The sequence below is a fragment of the Poecilia reticulata genome, chromosome 16, assembly GCF_904066995.2.
Source record: "Poecilia reticulata chromosome 16, P_reticulata-male-v2, whole genome shotgun sequence".
NCBI lineage: Eukaryota > Metazoa > Chordata > Actinopteri > Cyprinodontiformes > Poeciliidae > Poecilia > Poecilia reticulata.
The window spans coordinates 7,069,558-7,088,564 of NC_088845.1; the positions used below are offsets into that span (position 1 = coordinate 7,069,558).

Here is a 19,007-nt window from a genome sequence, read left to right on the forward strand (position 1 = left end):
TTTTTTTTTCTGCAGTGTAACAACATTACAGAGGTCTCCCATCTGATTGATGAAAGTGCCAGCTCTGCAAGAGCCTCTTTTACATAGCAGAGAGTCTTCTCTGCAGCCCACAATTCATCATCTGACAGTGGGATGGTTGCATCCATCTTAATGCATTACACAGACAAACAAGTGGCAGGTCACACAGTGAAATCGTGAATCCCTTCAGGGTAGTGCAGACAGGGTACTGCGGATCGGAATGCAGTCCACCATTAACATACCAACCCCACATGCATGGAGACAGACTGCCAGTATTATGTCCTAGAAGACTGCACAGTTTAACCAGTTCTGAAGAGAAAATGCTCAAAACATAGGAAACCACTGTGGAAAATGGTTCCTAGAAGAGCTAGCATCTCTGAGACAGCTTTGTTGAAGAGGGAAAGTCCATTATCTTTACACATAAAATGCGAAATGATGCATTGAAACTTCTGGTTTTGGGATCCATCTTGTTATGTTGTTTGAACTATTTAGTAATTTAAAGTGCAACTAACCCCATTTGAAGGTATATTCTAACAAAATTTTGAAAAATCCCACCAAAGTGGGTGGAGCTAAGAGACAATCCAGGGCATGGCTAAGTGTGGATACGAGCGGTAAGAGTACATGGGGCTGTGGTCAAGATGACAGAAACCTTTTGCCAACTTATCCTCCTTGTCATTGTCTTTAGTGACTTTTCAGACTCCTCTGGTGACTTATTAAAAAAAGAAACTAGTGACAAATCAACCAACTTTTCCAACAACATGCGACTGGCTGTTCTGCAGCTGCGATTTGTCCTGCTCAAGAAATGTGTGCTGCAATGAGCTTCCTAAACAGTCTTACACAGCCGTCCGTCCCGCAGCATACTGCTGCCAGCAGTCAGAGCAGGAGACCCATTCCACTCTATCCACATTGTAAATGCTTGTCAAACTCGCTAGTGAGTGACGAAAAGCTGTACAGTTTTGAATAGGAAAACTCAACTATAGTAGTCATCTTTCAACCTAAAGAGGCCAGCACCGAGACAGCGTCAGACAAAATATTGCAGAACAAAACAAATTTACAAGGAAATGTCAAAACCTACAAAGAAACATAAACGTAGAATCCTAAATAAATGATTTAGATAGCTTATCAGAAAAAAAAGTTGATTTGGGGGTTATTTACACTTTAAGAAGCGATTTCTCTGAAAGTCCTTATGTCTATGATATAAAATAATGTTCCAACCAAAAGAATCACCACTCCAAGGTAATGCCTATTTCTATCTTATCTTTATAGTTTGACATAATGGAAGTGAAATAGCAGCCAATGAGGGTAAGAGCAACCTGAACTCTGTGTCTCTGCTGCTGCAGAAGTCTCATCATGCGAGTGTCGTTGCTGGATGCAGAGCAGACAAATGTCTGGAGCAAGAAGCAGCTGTTGTTTTCCTACTGCAGCCTGAAAAGGCCTCAGGTCAGGATTTCCTGATGACATTTTAACTAACCACCATCCAATGTAGTTACAAGAAGCAGAGTCATGATTGTATTTGGCCCATAACATAAACACACCTTTAAGCTGTTTATATTTTCTCACCATAACTGAAAAGGAGCCCAACTAAAATCAATTCATGTTCACTAGTGGTGTTGGTCACGCTACGCAGAAGCTCCATTCCAGCAGAAAACAAACGAAGGAATCAGATTTGCAGAGTGAGAACATCCAACTGGATTACATTCTGCTTGTTTTCTGTTCTCTACATCTACTGATGTGGATCTAGGTCCAACTCCTTAAATCATTTTTGCTGCATCTGCTCCATGTGAGGTGCAATGTAGGGGGAAAGTGTAAGCTGACATCCTGAAAGAACAGGGACTGTGTGAAAGGGCCAGAGGAGAGAAAAAACCCTGAATTCAGGATATTTATATAACCCAAAACCAAACTTTTAATCACAAACATATGAAATGGTAGGAGAGTGCAAAATCTGTCAATAAATCATGATATCAAAAAACAAGTAATTAAAAAAATTCAAATTTGTGTATCAGGTTTACTACACAGAAACAGAAAACAGAAAAAAAAATATATTCTTTTGATTTCAGAAAACCAATAAAACCACAATTTTTCTTCAGAAATTTTATGTTATGACAAAAATGTGGGCAAGACTGTTGAGCTGACAGTCGTCCAGCAGTCATCGACACCCTCCAGAAGCCACAAAAGCTTATTGCTAAAGAGCTGGCTGGTCACAGAGCTCTGTGTCCAAGCATATTAATGGAAGGTTAAGTGAAACGGGGAAACTGTGGTAGCAAAAGATTCATAAGAAACAGGAATAACCACAGCTTGAGAGAACTGTGGAGCAAAGATTCAAGAGTTTAGAAGAGATTTAAAAGACAATAATTACAGCTGGAGTTTCTATGTTGTCAAACCCTCTTTGACAAACTCCTGGACTAACCTCCAATGAATAAATGTTCAGATATTACCATGAAGCATCTAGTTGAACACAATAACCAAAGTTATGTTTGTTTTAAACCCTCTGAGTTCAAGTTTCAATGGTAGCTTTTTTCACATGCTAATAAATTTTATGTCCTTAAATATAATCCATAAACGTTCATGCTCATGCCTTGTAGTGACAAAGACAAGTTCATAAAGACGACATTCATTAAAGCTCAGTTTTCTACATTCATCTACTTTGGTGGAAATTGGTTCAAGCCAGTTGAATTTCAAGAAAGGAGGGGCTGTGGTTCCTACCCACCAGCAATGCATTCAGGGATTTGTAGTGATTAATGCAAAGTCAACCCACGAGTTGGCCACCTTCTGTTGTAGAGCCACCACACACAGATATAGCCAGGATATTGGGTACCACTGTTGCATTCATTGTACTTAGCATTTCCTTAAACTCGACACAATATCAGAACATCCTAGTTAGGCCTAGACCTTCTATACATACTGTTGTTACTTAGTGGTGCAACGTTGTCCTTTTATATCAAAATTAACTTTGGTTACTAAGTTCCCAGAAAAAGTCCGAGAAAAACAAGAAGAGGCATAGAATCCTAATTGCTTGAGACCCTTATGGCGTTTCCACAGTCAGTGATGATTTGGAATGCCACGTCATCTGGTGGTGTCGGTCCACTGTGTTTTGAAGTTGGGCATAGCGTCTACCAAGACGTTTTAGAGCACTTCATGCTTTCTGGAGAAGCTGATTTCAGTAATCAGCAGGATTTGGTACCTTCCCACACTGCCAAAAGTACCAATCTCAATCCAAACTCAACTGACCAGAAACACAACAGAGTCTAGAAAGTCTCGTCAAGAGCATCAACTGTTGCCATGTCATTTCAGTGCAGTAATTCACATAAAATGCATTTATGTTAACAATTCCTATGTGACATGCAAATGACCATTCTAGAGTAACAGCTATGAATTCACAGAGACACCAAAGAAAAGTTTAGACCCCAACAATTTAGCCAATAAGCCTATATTTTCCCTTACCGTCTTTTCCTCTCGACAATAAAGACGAGTTGTGGGTAATTGGCATGCAAGGTTGAGCCGAGCGGTTGGATGAGCCAGGTCCTGAGCTAGAGCACAAAGCACAACGGCTTTGCTGTACCCTCAAAATTAGTTTAAAGCTGTGATTCAGCAGCAGGCTGAGACCTGCACAATGCTACCGCTGCCATTCATAGCAGCAAATCCTTTTCTCTGGCATAACAACTGAGCCACACCATCACGCTGCACCTCCCACATGTCACAGCAGCAGGTAGAGAGAGGTCCAAACGACAGGGCTTCAGATATTGGCCCATGTTATGTATATATCTGCGTCTAAATTTATCCATCCACATTATAATCCTTTAGTCATATTTATGATTTAACGTGTGAAGACACAGCCGTTGTCTGGTGCTTACTGGTTTCTAAAGTTATTTAAATCTTATCTCCAGTGTAAAAACACAACAGATTTCACAGTGTTGCTTATTAAAGAGAAGATTAAGCTCAAATCAAAAAGCAGTGCCTGAAAAACTTAACACAACCAAGATACTCTATGATTTTAAAAGGAAAAGTCTTAGGTAAATGCTTTTTGGACCTTTATTACGTCTATTCTTCTGTAGATAGTTTTTACATAACCATACTCTGAAATCCAAGATCACAACATCCGTAGGTCTCAGTAAATATCGGCCGTTATAACAAGATGGAGGAAGCATCTTCTATCTTAGAAGAATCTAAATGCACAACATCCAATGGCTAAAGTTCAGCCCAAATGGTTCTCCACAAAACAGAGGTTGATAAAGTCACAAAAATATTTATTTTTTGTGTGAGATTATTTAATTTCTGCTCTCAAAAACTCCTGAACTGACCTTTAACCTTTGGTCTGACTAGTAGCCATGGCTGCCATACTGATGTGTGTTATCTAGTATTAACATTCTGCATTTGTTGTTTCGCTGAAAATAAATTTAGTATTCCTTTTCAGTTTCCAGCTAGCTGGTCATCTCTTCTGCTCGATGTGTTTGATGCTTCTTTAATCTAAAATGAGCTGCGCAATATTTTTAGAGAAACTAATATGAAGTTGCTGGTTAATAAAATGCAAAAAAACATGATCTACAATTGTAAACTTCAGAGTGAAAGCCAACTGCAGGCTTTTTCACTATGTGTTATGTGTATTTATTATTTTAGGGTTTTTATGGTCTTAATCATTAGAAAAAAGAAAATGCAAAGTAAATTAACTTTTGTAGCATATTTAAAGAGCCTGCATAATTTTCATTTTTTAGTTTAATTTTGAAATGCCAACTATCTACTTCTTCAAATGTTGAGTTTCCTTTTATTCCAAATCACTATATTAAAGTATCTTTGTAATGTTTATCAATGGTAAATGTCTCTGCACATCTTTAGCTTGCTCAAAAAGTTTCTAGAAAAATTATGTGATCACAAACATTACACACAGGTTAAAACAAAACGCTTACAAAACAAATAACTTCTTCTAATCTGTTAAATAATCACCAAAGAAGTAATTTATAAAGCAAACAGATGAGATATAAAATAAATCTCGTTACCATGTGACGTTTAAGCCACTACTGACTCACCACTCACCAGTTAAGTGCACAAGTCAACGCTGGCATTGGAGGAAGATAATAGTTGGAACAAAGGGATGTGGAGGAGCGAGGTGGGGGGTGTCAGCTGATCGAATCTTCTCATTAACTTCCCCCAGGCCTGCAGAGAAACAGAAAAGGAGGAGGGGCAGAGAGAGGACAGGTTTAATGAAGACTCCTGCAGCGAAGGTTCGTCTCGCCTAAGATGCAGCGCTGTGAATAAGCCTGCCAGACAGATGGGCTGAGGAATTGATCGGTGGAATCGGTCCACAGAGACACAGCCACAGACTCAGAGACTGTTTAGTTGAGGTAGAGTGCACAATCACGGATATCAAAGAGGATGACATGTCTGTGGAATTTGCCATAGGTGGGTGAAAACACTCAAGAGTTCACATTCTGAGTTTTATTTGAGCCGACAACAAGGAGGACCTCTAACCATCAAAACTAAATCTCTCAAGCTCATTAGTTCTTCGCCTGACGAGTCAAAGGAAATCCCAAATAAAATCTTTGATAATTCAGAGAGACCCTAATTATAAACTCAATGCAATTCAGTTTAATTCACTTTATTCTTATGATGCCAAGCTTGACTCAAGGGACTTGACAAAAAAAAAAAAAAAAAAAAAAACACAAAAAGTCAATTTATCCAATGATGCAGATTCACAGTGAAGTTCATGCATCCCATACAGTTTCTTCTTTTAAATTACTTAACACTTCATAAATATATAAAACAGTAATACAAGTGCCTATGCAACTGTTTTCTCCTGACTTTCAGGGATAATGCTGCCCCATTCATCTTGATTTTAGTTCATGCCCTTTCATAAAGACATGGCAATAAGCTACCCATGTTTCTTTTGCTCTTTTTGTCTCTGCACTGACGAAGTTTACACAGAATGTGCCTTAGAAAACAAATCAAGAAAGAATTTCTCACTGCAAAACTTGACCTGCAAATTAAGCCGTTTCTGTTCTTCCTGAACATGACCATCATTATTCTCCTACTTTTAGGTTACTTTGATCAAATGATTTGTCGCACTGACTGAAATTACAAACTCTCACCACTCTTCAATATCCAGCTATTATTTTGGTTCCTCCATGTTTGAATATGCATTTCTTTATATGAGTCTCATTAAAACCATCTAGGACATGTCTGTTAACTTTATTGATGAAAAGCGTTGACACTTTTTATCAACAAGCTTTTCGTCTCGTTTAAAAATGAATAAATGTACATGGAACTCACACAGACAAACTGGAACTATGACAAAAATGACTGACATTTTCATTAATGAATACAAATGTGCCAAAAATAATAGCTTAAATCCAGTTAGACTTAATGTTAGCTGATTGGGAAGGTGGGATGAGATGCATGAGATTGGATCTTGTTTCCCTTGGCCTGCAGCTAGTTTTTTTTCTTAACATCAAACATGATTTTTTTTTTCATTTCATGACAAAAATGTGCAAAGAACACATTGTTCTCTGACTTCAACAAACTAAAACTAGACTATGACTTAAATAATTGAAGGAGAATAAATTATGACAAAAACAAACTTCAGTCAAAAGTCTGTCAAAGTTAATGTAACTACAAACATAATGATAGTTACTTAATATACAGAAAATAAACTTTTCACACTCCAACATAGAGATTTCATAACAGATTGTGTGCTGCATGCAACAAAACAATGGCAAACTGCTGACACGTCCCACTGACATTTGCCAAAGGATCAGAACTGACCCAGCAAACAAAGTGCATCCTTTCAGATCTGTGTTCCCCTGAGGGCTAAGACACCTTCAATGATTCAGCCCAACACTGTCGCCATGGTTACCATGGCCTGACACCGCCGGCAGAGGTAAACAGGCAGAACGCACTTGAACATTGTTGTCGTCGCACAAAGAGCATCCCAATCCGGGACGGCGGACTTGAGAGCAGATGCTTTTACAGAAAGTCAACAAACTGATGGACAAACACAGCGAAAGGCGCCATCAGGGCGTCCACCTCCAGCTGGGATATCGCAGAACGTTAATTAGCCCCTGCAGATTTAGGTTAAGACTTTTCATAATTATATATTTATGAAAAGTCTTAAGTAATTTAAAAGAAGACAAGACACCACCTTCAGAAATGTCACATCCTCGTGAGGAGAGCGGAGAAAGGGGCCAACCTTCTGTTTGTTCTTCCTGCAGCAACATCTTCTCTCTTCCGTACCCCCAAGCTATTTCTTCGAACTTTCCCTTGCTCCCTCGTGCAGCCTCTCAGTTATGCGGTTTACTCTGTGATGAATGGCTCAATTTCAAGTTGAGTGTTTGGGGTTTTTTCTTTTTTTTTTTTTTTTTTTTGCTCCTCTGAGCTGAAATAGATTGCAATCTGTGCATTTGTGCAGAAACAAGATTGATTTCCAACTGAATCTCCACTTTCATGTAATAATTTTTTGGCACACATTTTTTTTTGCGTCTTTGGTAAAATGCAATTGTTCTTGCAGATTTAGGTTGGGAAGAGCAGGAAATCCAGCTAAACTAGGAATAATTAGCCTTTTAACGGTTGGTTTTCTGATAAACTTGATTTTTTTTCTATCAGAAAGACTAATTCACTTAAATAAGATTTAATAATGAAGAATTAGATCATAATTTTGTACTCAGTACATGTTTTAAGCACTCATTACATTTTTATTTTGAAGACAACAATGTCTGTTTGTTTGAACCTTTGTCTTTTTGAAGATTTAGAGACATCCTAAGGCTATCCATGAATATTCACTTATATTGAATTAATGAAAAACAAAAGTTATTGAAATAATATTTGGCTTCCTTAAGATTCACCCAAAATTAATCAAACAGAGGCTAGTGAATTGGAAAATGAATCCCTTCTGCTGGAGTGAGAAGGTGAGAATAGAGCCGTGGATTTTAGCAGGGATTCTGGGTTTTAATCATGACAGTTTAATTACAATGTAAGCTAAAACTTTTTTAATAAGCTTTCAATTTTTGGGAGAGGGCTGTCTTACAGGTGAAAAATCAAATTGAGTCTGACTCAAAGACGTTTAAATGAAAATCGCAAGAAAAGGAACAGGAGGGAGAAATCAGACACAAACCCCATGTTTTCTCTACTTCTTCTTCCAGGAGTAAAACAAGAGAATCTCTGCACCAGCAAAAAGACAAAAGAATGGATAATAAGCCCGATGTGAAAGAAGAAAGAACCCTGTTCAAGGTCTACAGAGCTGAATGGTTTACATGTGAGCTGCCAGCTTACATTTTCTTGCTGTCACTGTTTGGTGGGGAGCATCAGGGATGCTTTAAAGAGAGCGGGCTCTCTCCCAAGAAGAGTCGCTAAACGTCACTAACAATCACTGAGCTACCGGAGAATCAGAAAAACAAGACAACAGAACAACAGAGGCAAAGTCAGATGAAAAGGGACAAAAAGCAGAAGGTGAAACAAAGGAAAGAAAAACTTATGTTTAGAGGTTTTCAGTGAAGTTTGCAGAAAAGCAACCAAGTCTCAGAGTTTAGAGCCTCTACGGTCGCAACCATGCAGCACAAACATTAGTACATCTATCGTCTATGAGTTTATGAACATTTTTAAAGATACAATTTGGTGGCGCATTTTTTCTCCCTTTTCTTTTTTTTTCCCCTTTTCCAAATGCCAATAAAAACAGAGCTGGGTAATGAAGTATGGATTTCCACAGCAGGATGTCACAATATACAAAGAAAAAGTTTACTGAAAAAAACAACAACAAAACAACAAAAAAATATATTTTTATGCATATTTGGGTCAATGACATAAGAGCTGATCATTGGTTATCACTGGCAGATGAGTAACTGGGCATATCTGAACAGATTCTGGAGCATTTTGGATTGTAAATGTGTTAAATCTTATGGGTTTGAGCTGGCGTTTGACTCTGATGACTGAGCCATCATCAGTAATCAGGGATGGTTAAGCTCAATAACGTTTTCACAGTTCAATTTTTTAAAATGTGGTTGGTTGATTTTTCATCTTCTGAAAAATGCATTATTCTCGTTTTACCGTACGATATGTCAGTGCAGTCCCAACACTTCCTTCCTTTGGTGTTGACTGGAACAATAGCAATAGTAGGAGCTATACTGCAGATGCAAACATAGGAATGATCTCAAGGCACTGGCTGTCTGGGGATCATTTGTGATGGACAAAGAATTAAAATGGACAATGAAAAGGAAAAGAAAAAAAAAATTCACAGAAATACTGATTTTATCTGAGCAGATGCCTCCTCTCATCTTCCCCTCCACTGAAAGCAGGGAGCGTGGGAACTGTTTTCAGAGAGTTGAGCGGAGGTGGAAGTCTGACCCTGACTTATCGACGGCCTTCACAATCCACATCTTCACGGCTAATGTGGCTACCTGCCAAATACGGTCCATCTCAAATAAAGGCTTACAGAAAAATACATTGTTGTATAGATATTTTTTTGCTGCTTATAGTGAAATCACTAAAAACATTAGAAAAATTGGAGCACTTAAGGAAAACAACAGACTATTCAATAAATCTTGTTCTAGAGGCATTTTTAAAGCAATAAAGACAACTGGAGTTTTCAGATTGTGCATTTTCTTTGGATCAGCCAGATACGCATATCAACCAGATAAGTAAATCAACAACTCTGTGCTCTCTCATGCAAACTTACAGGACTTAAAGTTGTTATTCCAATTTTGCACAATGCATAGTTATGATGTATGATTTCTGAAGGCAGCTTTATTATTTCAAGATGTGATTTCATTTTTTCTCGACCAGACCTCGTTTCAGAGGCAAAACGAGTGCAGACATCAGATAAAGGCTGGGCTGTCACAAAAAAGCTGTCGACAGCCTGAATGTTTCCCTACCAATAGCTGGTGTTTAGATTGCAGACGAGCATCAAACAGCTTGTCCCTGTTTGCTTTCAGTCAGCAAGAACGGACAAGACGATGTTACACAAGGCTCCAAAACTGAAACTCTCCTCTTGTTGCATCTGTGAATGACAGCAAAGCGTTGAAGAGGGCCTTTTCTCTGAGCTGACACTGCTAATTTGAATTTCAAAACATGATGTAAAGCTGTGATTAAAAGGCAATTACAGCCTGTGTCAATGAAAAGTCAATTAAATGTTTCAGGGTCTGTCAACGGGGATTTTGGCAAGGTGATGTAAATGGAAACAAGAGCAAGATTCATGAAGAAAAATGACAGGAAAAGCCTGAAATAAATAAAAAAACAACAGAGCTGGGGAGGGCTCAGGAGACAACATGAAGATGTGCGAATATTGCCTGCTTAGAGCCGCGATTTCTTCTTCATCCCCTTCCACTCCCAAATTATAAAACATTGCTCCAAGGCAGCTTTCAATTAAGAATCAAATCCACCGGAAACATTGAGTGGGAATGTTTTATGATAAAACCTGAAGTAACAAAGCCACCCACCCTCTTATTCAAATGATTCGTTTATGAAGTCCTACAGTCTCCCCCATGGCCATGTTTCAGATGAATAAGCCTGCAATGCTTATTTATACAAAAGTAATGAACAGAGAATATAAAAAAAGCAAAACAGAAATAGGAAAAAACTATTCATGCATGGTGTACCTGCCAAGTTTTTGATCTCCTGCTTGGAGCCTGCAGGAGCAGCTCTGTTTTAGCACTGAAATGCAGCAGAACTGACAGACCGCTGCAGCAGCCCTGTGAGGTGAGGCTGAGTCTGAACATGCTGCTGTCATTCTTCATACGCTGAACCAACCTTTGGTCCCAGCAGATATGGCAAAACGGAAATTATAAACAACAGAAAGACGGGCCAATGCTGCAAGCTTTTTAATTATTGAGGAAGCCCTGAAACTGACAGAATGCACATTACGTTTAACCCAAGATGCCTGACAGAAAGTAATGGAGAGGCTTAGGGATAAATTAAAAAGGGTGTCAAAGCATGGTAGATTACTGGTGAGAGGGTCTGAGCTGGTGCTCCTCTGTTTCTTTCAGTTTGTGTTGTTTTTTGAGAGACTTTCATCCCAGGCGTAAATATTCATAGAAAACTTTAAAAGAATTCCACAGGATCAGGATACTTTATTCGAGCACAGAACTCGTCACTCGTAGGATAGTTTCTCTGATAAAGACTGGCAACTACAAAAAAAAAAAAACATTTTTGCAAAGAAAAAAAAAAAAAAAAAGAAAACTGGAACTCATACCAGTTGGAGTCACTGAAACAGCAAAGACCAGATGGTCAAATAGTCCAGCTTGTTTTCTCATATTAGCCTTTGCTCTCACGCTCCATTAGTTTAGTTTGATTTCCAGATAGAAGCTCCGTATTTTTAAATTAAGTCATTATAAACTCTGGAGAGTTTCAGACGCACGCAATCAGTACAGGTAACAACTGTTACTGTAGTTCACATGTCTACAAATAATAAAGAAAACAAAGTTTCATTGTGTGTTTCACCACAATGAAAGGAGCACTTTTAATAACAAGGGCTGACAAGGTTTTGAGAATTTTCAGGTGAATTGTATTTTTCTTACACATTTACAAAGACATATGGCAGACAAATGTGTCTGGCATATTTGTTTTTATGCCAAACATAAAAACAAATACTGTATTGATAATTAAACAACATCTACAAAGGAGGAGTCGGATTTCTCTGTTTTACAAAGCATTGACGACAAAGTGTTTCTTAAAGTCATAAAAGAAGTACAACATAAAAAACCACTACATTTAAATTTAAATGACATCAATCTAAGTGACACAATTGCATGTCATGGAATTGGCCTCAAGGATTCTTAGTCTTGATTGAAAAGTGCTCAATGAAATTTACTGTCATTTTCCAGTCAGGGTGCTGATGGACAAAAGCTCTTTTACCAAGTTCAGAGTGTGCAAATGGAATAGAAAGCAACAAGTGATCTTGCAGACAGAGAGAATAACGACCATGCTTCTTTGTAGCAAAGAAAGCACAACTTATTTTAAAAACACACTATTTTTACAAGGTTCTCTACATGTGGTTTGAAGATGAGGCCATCAATAAACGTACCAAGATATGATTGAATCGCTGAAGCAATCGTTTGGGCAAATTCTTTTTCTGTAACACTTTATTTGAAGGGGTGTGCATAAGACTGACATGACACTGCCATAAACATGACATAACATCTGTCGTGATCATGAAGAAGTCTTTATGAATGTTTGACAGTTGTCATGAAGTGTCATTGAGTAAATAATGACACTTTTAATGCAGTTACTTTAAAAGTTGCATTGAAAGTCCATTAAAAATGCCAACTTTACATTAAATATCATAATTTACAAAATCATGCAAAGTTGGCACTTTTAATGGACTTTTAGAGCAACCTTTAGAGTAACTTTGCATTAAAAGGGTCATTATTTACCGAATGACATTCATGACAACTGTGATAAACATTCATAAAGATTTCTTTATGTTCATGACAGAGGTTATGTCATGTTTATGACAGCGTCATGTCAGTCACACCCCTTCAAATAAAGTGTTACCTCTTTTTCTAACAGTTTTTAAATGCCATGGTGAACAGTGTCAAATGTTTTTCACAAACCTAAAAAATGGTGATGCAGTGGGTTGATTGTCGAGTCTGATTTCTCTAAATGACACTCTTACTAGCTTCAGGGAGCATCTATGAAAAAAGTCTGAAGGTTTTTTTTTTTGTTTTTTTTTTCCCTGGGGTTGAGGCATATTTCACACCACAAGCAGAGTCCAATTTATCATGACAAGCACTGGAGTTTTGCTCTCATAGCCACATCCCTGATCACTGATGCCGTCTGATTGTCACTCATAAATGTAGAATCTAAAGGATATTTAGAGCTTTTAATATTTGTACAAAAACATATTTTTCATGTCTTATTAAATTTACCATCAGATGAGGTAAACTGGCCTGAACCATCCTGTATGTAGATCCTCACATCTCCATCTCAATAAGAATAACCTTGTTAAACAATACATTTCTTTTTCTTTTTTTTTTCATTTAATTACTACACCTTATCTTTGTTGTCTGATGTTCAACAGATTCTCAGACTGCTTATTCTTTACTATACAGAATAACTGACAGGTATAATAAATGAGTTCTACATTTCTGGTTTAATCAAACAGACGCTGCTTTATTGAAAACTTCCTACACCTGAAAATGATTAAATACCTCAATCACACAAGAGCGCCCAATAACTAACAAAAAAAAATTAAAAACCCATTGATGCTTTACATCTGAAGCATATTTTTTTTGACACTTTTAGCTGTCACCTTGGGCCAAAATGATTTAAATATTTTTTCTGCTTTATTATATCCAGCATTGCTCAGGAACTGTAAGGTATCTTCGAGACGTCTGTGCAGTAAAGCAGGTAGATTCACTGAATTTAATCAAACATCAACAATGTGTTCCTAAGGTCCTGTTTGTGCACAGGAGACATTGTCAGAAACACAGCAGTTGGAGTATGATGGAAGAGCAAGACTGTAAAAACACTAACAAAGGGAAAAAATGAGGTTTCACCACAAGATACAATAAAAATTATATACAGCTTCAGTGGTGCAAAGACTCAATACAGATTCAACACTGTAATTATTAAACAAGCAGAAAGAGTCAAATCAGGAAAAGTACGTTTTAAGATGGACTCGAGAGGAAAAGTAGAAACCAGCTGCTCCAAATAAAATGCACCATCATCAGGAAGTCTCTGCACAGTGTGCTGGTCTGAAGTACATCTGCATCAGCTTAGAGGAGCAACTGTTGCTGTCCATCATTGTGGGCAGGTTTAGAAAACCACTTTTTAAATTATAAAAACTGAGAAAAATTATTCACAAGTGTAAACCCTTCAACCCTTTGAGTTATGCAATCAGAGAGCTGAACACAAATGCCCACATCAAAGTTCAGATCTCAATGTGAACTAAATGTTTGCAGAAATTGTCTGTAAAATTCTTCCCCATTTTAGGATTTGATTTTAGAAGTTAAAAAAATGGAATAATTTTCAAAGACAGATTTAAAATGTTCTTATATAGCTTTATTTAATAAAATGAAAGGCCATAAACATTAAGCAGATTTCTTTGGCACAACATTCCCTGCAATGTTTATCATTATAATCACGGTCTTTACGGTATGAACAGACAGGAAATGAGCAAAAAATAAATAAATAAGGGGAGAAAAGACAGCAAAAGGACCGGTGGTCAGGGGTCATTCCCTGATGGACTGCGTGGAGGACCAGCATATGGGGTCTCCACTCTACTGCTACACCACACATCATCACATTTGATATTTTTTAATCCCTAGTCCTTTCTAAAGCTAAAAACAGCAGTAGCAGAATTCTAGAAATACTGAAAAACAGAAAAAACTCCATAGATATTATTCATATTGCATATATTGTAGTTTTTTAATTAGCGATGTCAAACATTGATCTCTTTTCTTTCTATAACTGAGCAAGCTGGCTCTAAGGTGCAGTTTCAGGAAAAACTCACTCAACAAAAGTCCTTTCTAGTTATATTCTGGCAGCTGCTCTGACAGCTGATGTTTGCAGATAAAATAGCAAAGAACTATGAAAAACGGCAGACAGTTAAAGGAACAGTTACAACGTTTCCTTCGCTCTGTAGTAAGTGTAATCATGTTCATGATTCCCATAAATCAAACATCAAGGAAGACGACTTACTGTGGATCAGATTTTGATTATAACATTTTCTGGAAAAAAAAGAAGACTTGAGCAGGAGGGATGGGAAACAACAGGATGAGGATGCAAGATGTTTATGTTTCTCAAGAGCCTAATTTAATTCTGCACAGAGAAAGCAGCCAACAGCCTCCACATATAAGTGGTTTTTGTGGGGGTAAGACTGGGAGGTACCAAATGGGCACTGGAGCTGAATTTTGTTCCATCACACATAATAATAGTTTGATGTCCATAATGCATTGCAGTAAGCTGCTGAGACTGTGCCCAAAATGACTTGGCTACAACAAAAAGACCTCTCGTAACCCGCTGGGTCAAACTTTAAAGCTCTGCATGACCATCCATAAATTCTCTTCAAGAAGAGAAAAGTTCACTTCTGGCTGAAGAGCTCCAGCATCGTTCGGCTCCATTAGCATTTCAAAAGGAGACAAGTAAAAGCAATAGCAGGGGGGAAGACGGACCCGTGGCTGATGGGGCTCATGGCAGGGAGAGAGCTGCTGATTTGTTGAACTTGGCCCACGGATGAGCTTTGTCCGTCAGCAACACAGAACTATTGAGAATTTGCCCTGAAGACACAGTCAGGATTGTGCATTTTTAGAAGTTTGTAACAACATAGAGGGAAATAATCCTCCAATTGCATCAGACTTGTAAAAAATATTTTCCATTCTACGTTTTATATGCAACAAAAAACAGCCAAGTTTCCTTTATACTAACACGAATGCTGAACCAAATGCACTCTCTGTAATGCATCTGACCTTTGTTTGAGGATAAAGTTCTTAGTCGTTTGTCTGATTATATAGTGGAGAATTAAAACAATTTTCAGTGTAAATGAGTATAACATAAAATAAAAAAAACCCTATAAAAATGAAACTACCTGAAATGATTCCTTCCTTCAAGTCTGAATTATGGTCACAATGTTCACTAAAATCATTACATGTCTTCCTAATATTTCATAATCCTAGGACAAGCTATTAGCATGGTGCTCCAAATTATTTCAAACACAAAACTACTTTAAATAAAAATGTGTCAGACTTTGTCTAAAGGCTACGTCAACAAGATGGAAAATGTTCATCCAATAGAATATCAACCTTCTTCAAGGTAGAAGGCCTGCGGGGCTGGAGACAACTTGGATTTTTCTATTGTTTTTACAAATGTTTTCGTTGTAGGCTTATGCCACTGCAATAGGAGTACAGTACTTTACTTTGAGGGTTTTTTTCCACCTTTACCAGGGATGTCAGTAAAAGTGAGGGGCATTGTAGTGATCAAGCTGCAGAATGTTCCCAACTCCCACTTGACCTCAAGTTCCACCAAAACCTCATCAGAGACGGCGCTTTCTGGCATCTGAAGGTGAAAGACATCAAAAACTGAATGCAGGAGTAAAAGAATTTAAAAAAATATGAGTTCTCATCGAAATGTTATAAAAAACATCCCCTGTTTTAATTAGCAGTTAGTCCATACACAGTCCAAGAATACAACAATTATTTCTGACTTTTACTTTAAAGCACACAACTAAAGATGAAGTAATGGAAAAACAAATAGGTTCACTCCCATCTGTTGCCTTGTTGGTTTTGTTTTTGCAAGAACCAGCTTGTTTCCGCCTCGAGGCAGGTGCTTGAAGCAAAACCCCGTAAGTAATGACACCTGTTTCCACCTGCTGGGGCGAAGTTGCTCTACGCCAGCAGCTGCCTCACCTTTCCCTTTCTAGCGCAGTCGCAGGTCTTTGTAGAAGAGGAAGAAAACAAGAATACTTGCTCACAAGTGTACTGAAAACACACAAAGTAAGGCGCCTTCAAACACAATATAGATCAATGTTGTTCATGCAAACTAGACAAAAGGTACTACATGGTACAGAACAACTGCTAAAAATGGTCTGTCTTACTAATATGAATACACCCTAAAAATCTAGTTTAATGGAGCAAAATGCTGGATGTACAAGGGTATGTTCCACAAAGAAGAATAACTTTAAAATTGAACCTAAGAAAATCTTTCAGAGACCTTGGAAGATTTATAGTCAAAAGCAGTGCCCAGGTTTCATCTAAATGCAAGAGCTGGTTTAAAGAAAACAACTTACAGGTGGGGCAATAAAAACAAGTTTTGGCAGGAAAAAGGTTTGCGAGCAGACGCAAAGACTCCTTTCAATAAAGTAAATGACTTCTGACGTTGAAAGATGAAAAGGCTTACGTATTGATTTAAAGGGCAAAACCAACCTGGTGAGAAGAAGCTAAGAACAGGAAACGCATCTCTGAAAGGGCTCTGCAGGCGCATTATTTTTGAAGTTCACCACTTTGAGCTATCAAGTGTTAAACTCACCTGGAAGCCAAAAAGGTTGGTGGAGCGAGCAACTTTTGTTTTGAGACTACAGGTTTTAGTTGTGCCGCCATTTCTCCAACAGCTATTTAAAACTTCCGATTGTGCAGTGCTCCGCGTCTTCGATCATCCTCCTTTTTATGTCCCTCACCTTCTTCTGCCACCTCAGTATAGGGATTCATCACAGCCTGCAGTGTGTGAGCATCTTAGCTATGGCAGGTGAGGAGGGATTGTCAGTAATGGCTGGTTCACCAACAATGAACCTTCCCAGAGTTGCTTGTTTCAGCAGTAATTACAACAGGGGAATAGTGCACCATGACTGGCTCTAAAAAGCTTACCAAGCCTTTCTACTTGCGATGCCATGTTAATTTTTTTCAGAGCAGGCATGGCAGTGTGATGAGTAAAAAGAGGACTTAAAAGCTAAACAGAAAATGCTAAACAAAGACGTTGAAAGGAGAGCCAGAAGGCTGTGCACTAAGTGACGCACAGAGTTCGGAAATAAAATGAAATGCTCTGAAGACTATGAATACGGATGAGATCAGTTCATTGATGCGCTGTGTTCTGCAATCAGCTCTGCTGAAGATAAAGGTGAAAAGCTGGACAGGTAAAAAAAGAAAAGAAATACAAGAGCATAGGCCAAATACTGGAGGGGCGAGACAGGCTTCAAGAGGCTGACAGAGTGATTGAAAATAACCACAAAGTGAATGAAGACTGATAAGTGAGTGTCTGAAAATGTTCTGCTGTACAAAAAAAATCCTCATCTTCTTCCTCCCTTGTGCCACTTTTTCTCTACGCAACTCTCAGTAATCACCTTCTTCACCCTCTCAGCGGCATCGTCCTCGCCTCCTGTTCTCATCCCGTCCGCCCACTCTCATGCCCTGATCTCTGGAACACACAGGTGCTTATGAGGAGAACGCTCAAACCCCCTCTCAGTGAATCGTCCCCACAGATGGTGTGAACTGAGGTACAAATTCAGGGTGCAGATGTTGGAGAGAGTGTTCTGCTTCCTCACCTCACAGAAATTGGAGGAGTGACTCCAGAGGTGAAGAAAGCATGATTGCAGTTAGGAGCATTAAATGATCAATTTTTGTATTCCGAGAAATTGTAAGCCAGATTTTGTGATTTTCAACTTTGAAATTAGTTTCATTAAATGTTAAATGTGGAAAGTGTAAGAGCACTGTACTGATTGCTGATTTAAATTTGCCAGCAAAAACACTTTTGTACTGGACTGAAATGACTCTGCATTTTGAAAATCCAACTACCTGTGCTAAACTGACAGAAATTATAGCAGTCGCTGCCAAAAGCACCTAAATGTTTGTGCAGTTTTGACTATTTATTAAAATAGTTTAAAGGATAAGGCCAAGCTTCACTGCTTGGCGATCAATGCGACTAATCAGACTGAGCCGCCCACATTATGCCAACAGCTTCTTGTCAATAACCACATGAAGCATTAAGTGCAGTCATAAACCAGTGGCTTTTATTGTCACTGATGTCTCTGCCTCACTGCGCATGTTGGGAGAGAGACAGGTTGAGTGACAACTGGAACAATCCAATCATCTATTTAAAGGTTACATCTATAATTATTCTCACTATTGATTAATTCAGCAAATAGTTTACCAGCCATAGATTTTAACAAGAAAATGAAAGCTTCTGTTGACAAGACCTAGCAAATTTATTAGATAAAACAAGCTAAATTAACTTTTGATGTCAGATGGCGAAAGTTTGAAGGCTTTTCCAAGTAAAGATTACATTTCTATCAACATTTAATCATCATTTACACATGTCCAGTTTTGTGAAACTTTAATTTGGAAGACCTGATCAGATGTTTTAGCTACTAAGCAAAACTTAATGTTATTTCTCTGTTATGTTTTTTTCTTTATTGGGCTCTCATTTGCTTTATTTTGTATCATTTTAAAGCATTAAAGCTCTGGTTTAAATCGAGAAGATACTTTTAAAGACAAAGAAATATTGAAAAATATTAAAAATTGTGCTCACAGGTAGTTGAATAATAATGAAGAAAGCATTCAATGAAGTGAACAAAATGCAGATTTACC

At 38.0% G+C, this 19,007-nt stretch overlaps 1 protein-coding gene across 3 annotated transcripts in view; it reads right to left on the minus strand.

Moving 5' to 3' along the window:
• The window catches only part of sema6cb (semaphorin 6Cb), a 163,273-nt gene that overhangs the window by 119,003 nt on the left and 25,263 nt on the right, over positions 1 to 19,007 (minus strand). For all 3 annotated transcript variants that reach the window (XM_008430892.3, XM_008430890.3, XM_008430893.3), the window contains exon 3: positions 5,047 to 5,166. The gene's annotated coding sequence lies outside the window, so the exon portion shown is untranslated. The remainder of the gene's footprint in view (positions 1 to 5,046; positions 5,167 to 19,007) is intronic.